Source organism: Pelmatolapia mariae, linkage group LG16_19 (assembly GCF_036321145.2).
Source record: "Pelmatolapia mariae isolate MD_Pm_ZW linkage group LG16_19, Pm_UMD_F_2, whole genome shotgun sequence".
NCBI lineage: Eukaryota > Metazoa > Chordata > Actinopteri > Cichliformes > Cichlidae > Pelmatolapia > Pelmatolapia mariae.
This window is the reverse complement of record NC_086241.1, coordinates 59,815,199-59,827,730: the sequence shown is the minus strand read 5'-3', so window position 1 is coordinate 59,827,730 and position 12,532 is coordinate 59,815,199. Positions and strand designations below refer to the sequence as shown.

Below are 12,532 nucleotides of genomic sequence, written 5' to 3'. Positions count from 1 at the left end.
AATTCTCGATATTAACAGGCATAAACTGTCCCCGGGCACATTACTGAGTATACTTTTGGGATATTGACATATGTTGCCAATAGTCGTTTGGCTTTATTTTGTTGGGTGATGTAAACAGAAAATCCACATCTGCATCCCGGTTCCCTCCTCTCACTCGTCCCTTCACCGCACATGTATTCCTATGTGGAGCTCCAGCGCGGACAGTGTGGCTCCAGCCGAAGGCGGCCGAACGACTACTCTTCCCAAAAACTTACTGAAGTCCTTCTAAACTGTGGATTTCTTTTTCTTTTCGGAAAAAAACTCCTTTTGGATTAACCACTTCAAAGGGGAATAACTTGTTTTGTCATTAAAAGGTGAGTTTTACATCGCCGGCCAAATGCTTTGAATACCTTTAGCCGTTTTTATGACTTAACGCGGGGGGATTACTAACGGTTAGGACTTTAGCTAGCAGGGCTGCGGCGTCTTTTCTCCGGGGTTAAGATGTTCAAATGGAGTGGGTTTCACTTCATTTCATATATTTAAATTATTCTTATTATTATTAGCAGTTTTGAATTCGTTGCCGCAAAGTCTGGGCAGATTAGTTGCGTTGCTTCATCAACTGGGATGCTGCCAGGATATTTGACTGGGAATGTTGCCCTGAAATATGAGTATCGTGGACTTAGTCGCTGCTATTTACCTTTACTTACACGACGGGAAGACACCTTGTTCAGGGTACATGACGAGTTATTTTATTTGCACGTCTTCACCCATCTTCTGTCATCATTACCAGAAACCTGGTCCCATCATTAAGAAGCGAATATCTCGTTATGGGGGTTGTGTTTTTATCCAGTCCAGTTAAACAGTAAAATGACTAACATCCAGGATTTATTATTGTTGTGTAAATACCGCACACGTGTGGCTGTGGGGACGTAAATGGCAAAAAGTATGCGTGCCCCATTGCAGTCCTATCCCGGTTTTTTGTTGCTTCAAATCCCCCTTTTGTTTTATTTTAGGCAAATTGCAAAGTTGTTGTCTTAGCGCACAGGAATGCCAGCAATTTCCCCCCTCTGTTTAATATTAGACCAAAGGGCAATCAAGACACAAAGGAGAATGGGAATCCATGGATTCTGTTTATGGAAAGGTGTTGCTTATTTAAAGCTAAAAATGTTGCATGGGTCCTTGGTTTATTGTTAATTTTCTGATTTAAATGACCTCATTTCAGAAGAAGCCAAAGCAGAAATGAAGCTTTCTCAGCTGGACTGATGTTAACTAATTTGTCATTCGTGTTCTTTGCCAAGCTCTAATAGGGACATTAATGCAATGTAATAAACATTCTTGCACAATGCATAAACATTGCACAGTGATGATTACTGCACTTGTCACGCTGGCTGCCTCTGAAGACACCAGCATAGTCAGGCAAGGGGGATCCCCCTGATAACGTTAGGAAATCTCTCCACTACATATGGCAGCTTATTCAGATACTTTGCTTGGACCATTCCAGAAATACAACCTGCTATCCAGGTCTCTGGTCCAGCTGTAAGGGAGAACGGAAGAAAAACAAGTCATGTTTTTGATATGGTGACACTATCTTGGCTCAGTGTGGTGTATAGTATATATAGAGCAAAGTGAATGGGAGAGGGGGATAGTGCAGGTGCTGTCTGCACGGGAAGAGCAGTGCTGGTGTTAGAAACAAAAAGGAAATGAGTGAACAAAGGTGGTTGGTTGGTGTGTGTGCGTGTGGGTGACTCATTCATGCAAGTCTGTAGGAATGTGTGACGGGATGGTCCATAATTTCACAAGGCAATCCCCCCTCTCTAACTGCACTAAAACTTTGTGAGTGTAATGTTTTCTGTTATGTTTTTTGAGCTCCTTCTAAAACTTTTACCCTCAGCTTTACCTTTCTGTTATAAAACCATAAACAGCACTTGACATTACTTCACTGAATGTTTTACCGATTGTTTTTCTGAAGCTTTCAATGATCTCTGCAGTTTTACACTAAGCATCAGAAGCTCAACTGAATCCTTAGCCTTGGGGCTGGCTTTCTCCGATACTAAATCTCTGCAGTGAGTACAAAACGCCTACATATAGTAACAAAGCTGAAGAGGAAAACTCCTGTGGTGTTCTTTGTAGGTAACTGAAGATAACCCGTTACCTGTATTTTACATAACTCTCAACTTGCAATGCAAATTATCCTAAAGAAGCATGACATAATGCAATGTGGGGATTATCATACCATTTAGGAAGCTTGTTTTAAAAAGGCTCTTCTCTTTATCTGCCCTTGGTTTTGTTGCTAGAAGATAAGGTGAAACTGTGTTTGAGTTTCAGGACAATGTGATAAACATATACAAGAAAGGGTGAAATTACTGTTATTGCCATGAAGTATGAGAAACTTTATCTCTTGCCATCTTGCATGTATTATCTGCACAGTATCTACAGTGTGAGGGTGTATACACCCTCAAATCTATTTTTCTGTAAATTATACAGGTGCCCTCGGCTCTCTGCTGCTATCACTTTCTACTATCTAGCCCAGATAGCTGCTCCAGGTAGCTTGTATCTCAGGAAAGGCCAGTTTTAAACTAACCTAATTTCCAGAGAAGCTGTTTATGTACCTTTGTAATTCTCACAATTGACTGGTTTTATTGCCTCAAGAGTCATGAACACACTTTGGCTCTGACAGGACAAAAACAGCAAAAATGTTAAGCAAAAACATCAGGGTGGTATGCTTTTACCTCAGCTGAAAGGCTTAAGTGTGCTAAGGAGATAGAAGGGGAAAAAATGGGTCAGCTCTTCCTGCATTTGTCTTCCCATGTCCTTCTTCCTTGGATTGTGTTTTTCCTCTGCTAGCTGGGCTCTTTAGTGAAGCTCATGTCTTTTTGAGGAAGTGGACCTGAGAGATTTAACCTGCCGGCATCCCCTGAGGATATTATCGGCTTATTTCTCAAAGCAGCTCTTCGTGTTTCCTGAAGGCTGGTTTGTTGATTTTTGGTAGGACTGATTGTGAGATGAGTTACAGAGACATGGGACCACTGGTGGGTCAGTAACACCGGATAGTGAGAAACTAAAGAATACCTTTAGCAAAAAGTGTATTTATTTCTCAGCATGCTATGATGTAATTCCAGCTGTAAGTGTTGTATGGGTTTGATGATGGCTGAACACACTGGCCCAATTATCTCTACTTTGTCTTTCCGTTGAGGTCATTTTCATGCTCCAGAGCCCTTCGTAGCTGGCATGCTACCAGGTGATCGGGTTAGAGCTCTTGTTTTCCTTTCTTTAAAAAAAAAAAAAAAATGGTGCCCAGGAGGTCCGCACAGTTCAAGCATTTTTCCAGAGAAAAACAAAACAAAACAAAACAAAAAAAGACTTCAGTGTTGTGGTTCTCCCCTAGTGGGACAGTGCAAGCAACTGGAAGACAATCCTTGTAGTTGCACACAGGAAACAGATTAGATCACCTGTGCAAACATTTTCATACAGTTATAATGGAGCACTTTGCTTGAAACAAAACAACCGGTTTTGGTTGGGGTTTTGTTATAATTGCAGCTCATTTTTTAACCCTCTCCTTTAAGGCTATTTGTGCTATTTCAAGCATATGTAATGGTCGGGTTGACGTCTCTGTGGTGAATTGCACTGCGATTGCTAGGTTTGTGAGGTTACTCATGCAGAGTCCAAGATTAAATGCTGGGCGGGGAGGGAAGGGAGCGACTGCTGACTCTGTCCTAACATGTCTGGCAATGCCGGCAGTGTAAGATATGTGTGCGAGCTCTCAGTCCTTCCTCAGAGCCACATGGATGCCAGATGCTATGACTGTTAAAGCAGTTTTTCCATAAAAGTAGCCGAGCTTAAGGTGTTCACTGAGAATTCCCTGAATCTTTTCTCTTGGAGCTTTCTGTTACTGATTTTTGTTGTAGAGAAAGAGAAGAAAAGTGGCATATTCAAACGGTGAAGGATGTGATCATTCTGAATCAATTTACAGATTATAAAAATATATTTATTTAAGCTAAGGGAAAAAGGCAAACACAAGGAAACCTGGATGTTCTTTTAACTTTAAGCATATTAATTTCCTTTACAAGATGAAAGAGAAGGTTTTATATTGTGTGCTTTCACATGTTGCCACTTTGCAAACCTAGCCAACTCTAATCCAGTGTATTTAAATTCAAAGGACCTAAAAATCTATAGCATACTGGTATTAATGCAGAATGATTTAACCTTGGCAACAACAGTAGAATGATGACACAGGACTTATGAATTATAAATCCAGAGTCAGCAACGAGAGGTGACGGGTATCATTGTGATTTTTAAGCTAAAAATATAAATTAAATAGTTAATGTTATTAATTATTAACTGTTAACTGTTTTATTATATGAAATATGTTGTTTTTACTGCTGGTTTGTAGGATGCAATGTGCTACAACTTCCAAAGGTGGCAGTAATGCAACTTTTAACAGAGCTGAAGTAAAAGAAGATACTACATACTAGGTGTTGGACCAGTAAAGTGTGTGTGCGTGTGACACTTTGAAATGAGATGCCATTGAATAAACAGGAGAAACACGCAGAGCCAAAGGCAACAAACAGCCTTCTGTGGAACTGCTTGGAAAAAATAAAACAAATGTGCCAACCCGTGCCAGGTTAAGCAATTACATGATAAGTCTGACATAAATATTCACAGGTGTTCGAGAGTAGTTTGAGAAGGGGTGCGTACTCCAGCCTAAATTTTAGATGCAAAATGATTTTAAAATTAAAATCCTAAAAATATATGTATATATCACCATTGAAAATTCACCACCCCAGTGAATTCAAGTAATGGCTGCTATATACTGAAACTGCATTTTACTGGTTGAGTGGTAGTTTACCCTGAGGGCACCTATTCCTTGACTTTTCTCTGTGAATTATGTAACAGCAATACAGTGCTGTCCTGTATTCAGGTCTGACATTCAGCAATTACTGAACATGAGAATAGTCCAAGAGGACACCTAGAAATTTAGAGGTCACGTGATCATATTTTTTTTTTTTTTTTTTTTTAAGATCCATCTACTGGCATGGAGGGACAAAATATTTTCTAGAGCTGGGGCTGGATTTGTCTGCATTGTGAATACTTGCCTCGATTTTCATCACACATTTCATCAACCTTTGATAAATCACCAAAATTAGGTTTTGGTTCTCAGAGCTAGTTTTGCTCAGAGCCAAAAGGTTGTTTATACTCTGCAAGCTGGGTGGTAGGAGACAAGGAATTCTGACAGTCTACACACAATATCTGCTAGATATTTTTGTGGGCAAGGGCTCAAGAGAAAATAGTGCACTGCAGCATTTCAGCCAGTGTATTGTAGGTCTTACTGGCTCACTAGCCCTAGCATCGGAAAACTGTCTGTGTGTGTCTCTCATAGACAGGTGGGTGTAGCCACCGTGATGTTTCCCATTGGTTTGTGAAGTCCTGCTTAGAGCCTTGAGCTGAGGGGTGGATAACGCATCCACCCCTGAGGAACCACATATTCGTTGGCAAATGACTTGTGGTTGACGGGTCGTTAGCCAATGAGCATACACCGTATAGTTCTTCTTGCCAACTCTTGGAAGAACTAATGTTGTCAATATGAACTGAGCCCATAAACTCATCAGGAAAGTGTTTACTGAAGTCACAAAGACTTCTGTGCAACCTCAAGTGTTTTTGGAGCCATAGTAGTCACCCTCTGCTGGCTGTTTGAAAGAATGCAGGTTTACGACTTAAGAAGTTTAGACCATAAAAGGAATGGTTTCACTAGTCAAGTAGGTCGGCCATTAGTATACTTTTTATGCCTTTCTATGCCTCAGCCTTAAAAGGCTGATGGGGTATTGTTGTTACCCTACCAGGTGGGCAGGCAAGATGGACAACCAAATTTGTGAATGCAAAAACTCGAGGACAAAGCGACGTGGGCGTTTCAAAACGATACCATAGGTGTATCTACTAAAAATCAAGTTCACATCTCAGGTCAGGCTTTCTGAAAATTTTGTGAATGCAATAACTCAAGAAGGAAGTCATCTCATCTGAAATTGATAGCATAGATTTATCCACAAAAATTTTCAGAAGAGTTTGAATCTCAGTGCCGTTGACCTCAAGGTTAGAGGTCACACATACTTTTTTCTGAAACCTTTATGAATGCGATAACTCGGGAACAAGGTGACATAGGATTTTGAAATTCATATCATGGATGTATCTACTATGAGGCTGAGTGGTACCACTGGCCACCACCCGTGTTTTTTATTCTGCTTCTCATTTAGTCCATCAGCAAGTTAAACAGAAGAGATGGGAAGTCTTAGTCTTCAGGTTAATGCCATCCTGTGACTAATATGATTTAGAGTTACTTGTCAGCTCAGCAACATTTCCTATTAGCTGCATAAACTGATCTTTTGGCAGGGAACTGTGAGGGAAAAAGGATCAGCTCCTACTCGAATTAAGTCACTGGAGCTATTTATAAAAGTTGTGCCCTTTAAATATTTCAGTCAGGGCACCATCTGAAGCCCATGAAACATGTCTGTATAATATAAGGATTTGTCTTGTGTTTTTGTTCCTCACACATACCCCATTGTGGAGAATTTTTAGCTCTGACTAAAGTTCAATCCCAAGAAAAGAAAGAGGATAGCATATTATAGGGCTGCTCAATTAATCGAATTTTAATCGTGATTACGATCTGGGCTTTCAACGATCTTTAAAAATGACTGAGCCGATTATTAGCTCCTCCTCTCGCGCTGCTCCGTGTGGCAAATCGAGCGCACCTCTCTGCGTTTCGAACACGCGTCACAACAATTAAGAGGACCCGAGGGAAGCTCGGAGAGCTCGGAAAGCTAAGCAGAAGTTATTTGGTGAGGAGAGGATAATGGCTGCTGAAGAAAGAATGCCGTTGGTTGAAAAGAGAGGTAAAACGACTTCAGTGGTGTGGAAACATTATGGGTTCGCGGAGTCAGACGTGGATCAAGTAGACATAGTGTGGAAACTTTGCTACGGTGTCGTAGCTGCACCACAGAGCAACACTACAAATTTATTCAATCATTTGAAGACCGCTCACAAAGTGACATACAATCAAACAATGAAGGAACATAGAGAAAAAACTCTTGACAACAGCTGCTTCATCCTCACAGACTTCCATTCACGCTACCCTGTACAACGCGACTAAACATCCCACCAGCTCCCAGAGACACAAGGAGATAACAAACGCGGTAACGTTTTCCTCGCCAAAGACCACTGCTCAATTAACACAGTGAACAACCAGTATTATGCAGTATTTTGAAGTTCACTAAACATAGATGTTTACATTTTTCATTTATTTTTTATATTGCAAACATTTGCACTGTTATCAGTATTTGCACACTATTTTATATTATTTTTTGACATCTTTAAAGCCATTATTCAATATATTGTTATTGTTAAATAAATATCGTCAAATAATCGAGATCTCAATTTCAGTGAAAATAATCGTGATTATCATTTTTGCCATAATCGAGCAGCCCTAGCATATTATGACCTTATGGTGCTTCAGTTTCTTAAAATTGAGGATTTTAGTTATTATTTGTGAAGTTCTTCTGAGTTATTGCAGTTTAAACGTTTGTGGTGCTTTTATATGGTTCTTTTACAAATAAATAAGTTACCTGTCAAAGGTGTCATTTGTAGATGTTTTGTTTCGTTTCACAACAGTCTGAAACCCAGGGATGCTTAAGTTCACTGTCATATTGGACAAAGAATAGCACCTCATTTGTATTTGTTATATTTTCTGGGAATCTCTCTTAAAAGTAGCACCAAAAAGTTTTCACAGTAACTAGAAAGTATGAAAATCTTAGCTCACTTGGCTTGACAGTTGTTTTTTTTCCTGGTTAGCTCCACATGAGGGATTACAGTGCATGTGTGCCACTCCAGGTTTTCAGATGCTGTCAGAGGATTGTGGTGGTGCTGCTCGTTGTGTGCATCAGGAATCAAAGGCCGCCATTGTTGGAATGAGAAGCAGATGTTCGTGAGGAATTCTCCTGACTACAGCAGTTTTTTTCTTTTTTTCATGCCAAAGCTCTGAGCGCTGCCTTGTTCCAGCTCCCTCCCGCCTGCTCTCTCGTTCTTTGTTGTGTATATATATCCACTCTTCTTCTCTCCGTTTTCTTTAACTTTGACATATGCTGTACCTGAAGCTACACTTAAATCAGCACAGCACAGCCTCCTTCAGTGAGTGCGTCCTTCTTTTTTCAAGTAGAGGAAGTTTTTCTTCTTCTTGTGTTCCTGGAGCTTTGTAAGACTTGGAAGTGTCCACTCCTCTAATGTCAATGGAGGGAAAGAATGAGAAAGTAAGAGCTGCAGTCTTGACAGAAGGCCTTGCTCTGTATCTCAGTGTGGGATTCGGTGTCATACCTGGTCCTGCCACGTTGACAGGATCCCTGTTTTAGACTTAAAGGCAGGAGGAAGCGCAGTTGGCCGCTTTTTGTGCGGGTGTTGGCTTAGTTGGACCTGAGCATTGCATCACACTTTGCAATCCAGTAGAAGGGGATTGAAAGCAGCATCCGATTCATTATCCAGCACTCTTTCCAGTAGGCCCCTTCACACACACACACACACACACTCTTATCCATTAATGTGATGCCATCTGAATGGTTTATGTCTAATGCAGCACCCTGATCACATTTCCATAAAACTTAGCATGGCGCTCTTACAAGACGTGATGTATCCCCTTGAACACACCACAGGGCTTAATCTACCTCAGCTTAGATTCAGTAAGTACTGTGCATGTATGGAGACAAAAATAGCTGTCTTTACGACTGTTATGTAGTTATATATGATTAAAGCCTTGAGGAACAATTTAGCAGATTGATAAATCCAGTAAATTTATGTATTGCATATATGAAAAGGACCAGTGCGTTGTCATGGTGGACAAGTCTGCAGTTATGTGTCACATGTACACCAGACATGACACAATAGCCCCGAACCCATCAGTAATGGCAAAATGCAGTCATGTCTGAGTTACCGCTGTCTTTGATATTAGAGGCATTTGCTTTCACCATTCAAAAATGTAAAAGTGTAATGAATGGGTAGTATGAAAGATGTGACATTTGTTTTTTTTCTCCCCCTGCTTTCCATCATCACTCACTGTACAACATGTCATATGGAGCCACCCTGAGGAGCTGCTTGATTTTTGCACCTTAACCAAAACATTTAAATACAAGACAGAGCTATGCTGAGTGCAGCTGCCATGTGGATACTGCAAGACCTGTGGTTGGTCAACCAGTGAAGCTTGTTCTGTTACTAACTTTTCAATATCACTGATAATTAATATGTAATTCCACTGCAAACCTTCTGGTCTCAGCAGCTGTTTATTTTCTGTGTCACAAACTGAATGATTATGTGCCATTTGACTTATTACTTTAAACTTCCCACATAACTTTGTTAAATATTTGCTGCTTACTGTATAAAGCCTTTGAGACATACAGCACAAGTGTGTTTTCATTGGCGTTTGTCTGTCTGCCAGCAACATAAGGTGAAAATCAACCAGTCTTATTTCATGAAACTAAGTGGAGAGGTGAGGCACGGAGAGAGGAAGGAGTCATTCAGATTTTATGTGGATCTCAATTAGGGCTGCCACAAACGATTATTTTGATAGTCGACTAGTCACCGATTATTTTTGCGATTAGTCAACTAATCAGATCATGCATGCATTGAACGTAAAACGTACAGCGTATTGCACCAGCAGCATCTGCTCTTATATAACTATCATTAGCTTACAGCTTTAAGTGTTTAAGGTATGTGCTAACTAAAAATAAAAACAAGATGATAGTTTATTAAATTTAAATGAAATTTGCAGATTGTTTCGGTGAAGTTTAATAAACTCCTTGTTATCTAAAATGTAACGGGACATCGGAGTATATTCTCGAGCATCTCACACTTCTGATAATCAGTTGTCTGCTTGACGTTTATTCAGCTGTGTAAAAACTATAACTTTAATCTCAGGCAAACCGATTTACTCAGGAACAAATAAAATACTGAAAAAAGCCAAACAATAACATTTTTAAGTTATCTAAGTGACTCATAAATCATGTTTAACCTGAGTAGTGAAAGACAGCGGTGGGTTTGAAAACAATTTGCCGGGAGTCCGCTGTTCTCACGGGCTCTAGTGAGGCTTGCCCCCGGCTCGCTATCGAGCTAGTGGGTAACAGACGTCTCCGAAAACGTCGGAGCGCTTTTGAAAATATGTGGTGTCTTGATAAACTGAGCAGATATTTGAAGTTTACACAGCTACATTCTCGCCTGAAAATATGTTAAACGTTTATTTTGTGACCCAGAAAGAATAATAAGATATTAAAACTAACTAGCTGCCGCCATTGTTGGAAACTGAGCAGGGCCGCGCTATGAATTCTGGGACACAGTTTCTTCTTCTTCTGGGTTTAACGGCAGCTGGCATCCTTGTACATGCAGTGCTGCCATCTTCGGTTTCATTCCGTTATTACACTCTTAAATCCTACTACTTATTCCTGCGTCTTTTGGGATCTTACAAAGCTTCAAACGATGCATCGACTATTAAATTAGTCGTCGACGACTTTGATAGTCGACGTAATCGTGACTAGTCGACCAATCGTGGCAGCCCTAATCTCAATTACTTTCTTGAAATGGAACATTGGTGTGAATGAAGGACTATGCTTTTCAAGTGTTTTTGTAGTTAAAGCATGCTTCTAGTATTACAGTACTGCTATGATTGGGAGAATTCTGAAGCTAACCTGTAATGTAAATTAAAACCTCCTGTATTTTTTATCTATGTACAGATGCCTTGGCTTTGTTTTCCATGCACTGCCATTCTGGCTAAGCACGGTATTTTCTGTAAACATTGTGTTTGTCCTGGGTCACTTGCATCACTCGTGCTCCAACGAGGAAACAATGATAGAGAGTAGTAATCCAGTTAGATTGGTCTCATGTCTAATTAACCCTGCTGCCTTCCCACTGCTCAGCTGCCCTGTAGTAACACCTGACATATGGTCATTGCAAGAGTCCAGGAACATACCCAGTGTGAGTGTGTGTCCTTATGAATGCTCTTACTGTAAATTTTGTCTCTAATTTTGTCTGCCTGTACACACGCGTGTTTGTGTGTGCAGTGCAGTTGCAGGTTTAGTCAAGGTCAGCAGCAACCAGGGAGCTGCCCCAGTCATGGCTCATCAGCTGACTTTGCTGAGTGGCTGGTTGCCTGCTACACTGCACACCCAATGACCGGCTTTAATGAGAACTGATGCTATATGTCAACAGTATGTGTATTTATGGGCGCTTTACCCACAATGCCCCTTGTCTATGCAGAAACAAAGCAGTGTTATATGTCGACAGCAGGCGTACGAATGGTCGGTGACTTTGCTGCAGAAGTGCAGTTCTACAGTTAAGGATGTTGTTTATTGGTATCAGTTCAGTAATTTCAGGGTTGTTTTCAGTAGTGCTTGCTTTGTTAAAGCTGGAATTTACAGATTTAAGACTTATTTTTTTCACTTAGTCTTAGTTTTTATAAGTGGTACTAAAATGCTGTATGGGGAGCTTATACTGCAGTGTTTATGGCATGCAGGTACTGCTTACTGAATCTTTAAGCTGAACCCCCTGTCAGTGAATCTTGTATTATTTAACTGCATCCTTTTAAATGCTAATAGTTTCTCACATGGTAATGTGATCCTCTCTGTTACCCATCCTGCCTGTTTGTAATGACAACATGCCTTCAAGGTGAGTGACTTTAAACAGGAAGAAGTGATAATCTTTACTGATTGTTCTCAAACTTTCTTTGGTCTGGTCTGAGACTTTTCATACCCTCTGAAGGTCTCACACATCCTTAGGTGTAATTCAAGCTGTGAGCTACTAGCTGCTCACAGGACAGCTGTTAAAGCTGTTGGTATGCCTATTGTGTGAGAGACTGCTATTTATAGTACTTAGTAAGAAACTAGGGAACACACTGCTGTTCAAAAAGAGTATCGGAACTGTTTTCATATGACCTGACTTCAGGTTCATACACAGAATAAAGTTATAGTTGGCCTTTTATATGAAAATACTGCTGAAAATTAAAATGAGAGGGAATATTTTTAGTGTTTGTATTTCCTGTTCAGCATCTTCAGACTTTAATTCTAGGAAACTGAGTAAGAAGGCATGGAGCAGACACTGCCACAGTCTGACTCTTGCACTTGGATTCCAGCAGACGGTGAAAAATTCAAGAAAGTCAGACAGCCAAAAGCTTTTAACAGAACTGAATGAGTTGACAAAAGTAATGCCAGGAGGGAAATGTGGAGCTGGTTGGCTCACAGTCAGACACCCAGTCAGCATCCAGTGCCCTGTGTAGGTTTTTATAGACAGCTGTTCAAGCTGCAGTTTGTTACATTTGCCAAAGATGAGAATAGCAGCTAGATTGAGTTGTTTTTTTTTTTTTAAAGAAAGGTGGTGACATAAACTGAAATTGGATAGGAGTGTGAGTGGCTTAGTCAGTATCTCCTTAACCCAGCATTACATGTCATCAGTTCCTCTCCAGACCCACCTCCACAGCTTCCTCCGGAGTCATTTATAGTCTTCTGAAATGGTGTCACATATACATGGAAATGAACAG

At 40.4% G+C, this 12,532-nt stretch overlaps 1 protein-coding gene across 1 annotated transcript in view; it reads left to right on the top strand.

Annotated features, from left to right (window-relative positions):
- Positions 1 to 221: 221 nt before the first annotated feature.
- frmd6 (FERM domain containing 6) overlaps positions 222 to 12,532 on the top strand; it is a 28,352-nt gene continuing 16,041 nt past the window's right edge. The window contains exon 1 of the mRNA XM_063499672.1: positions 222 to 353. The gene's annotated coding sequence lies outside the window, so the exon portion shown is untranslated. The remainder of the gene's footprint in view (positions 354 to 12,532) is intronic.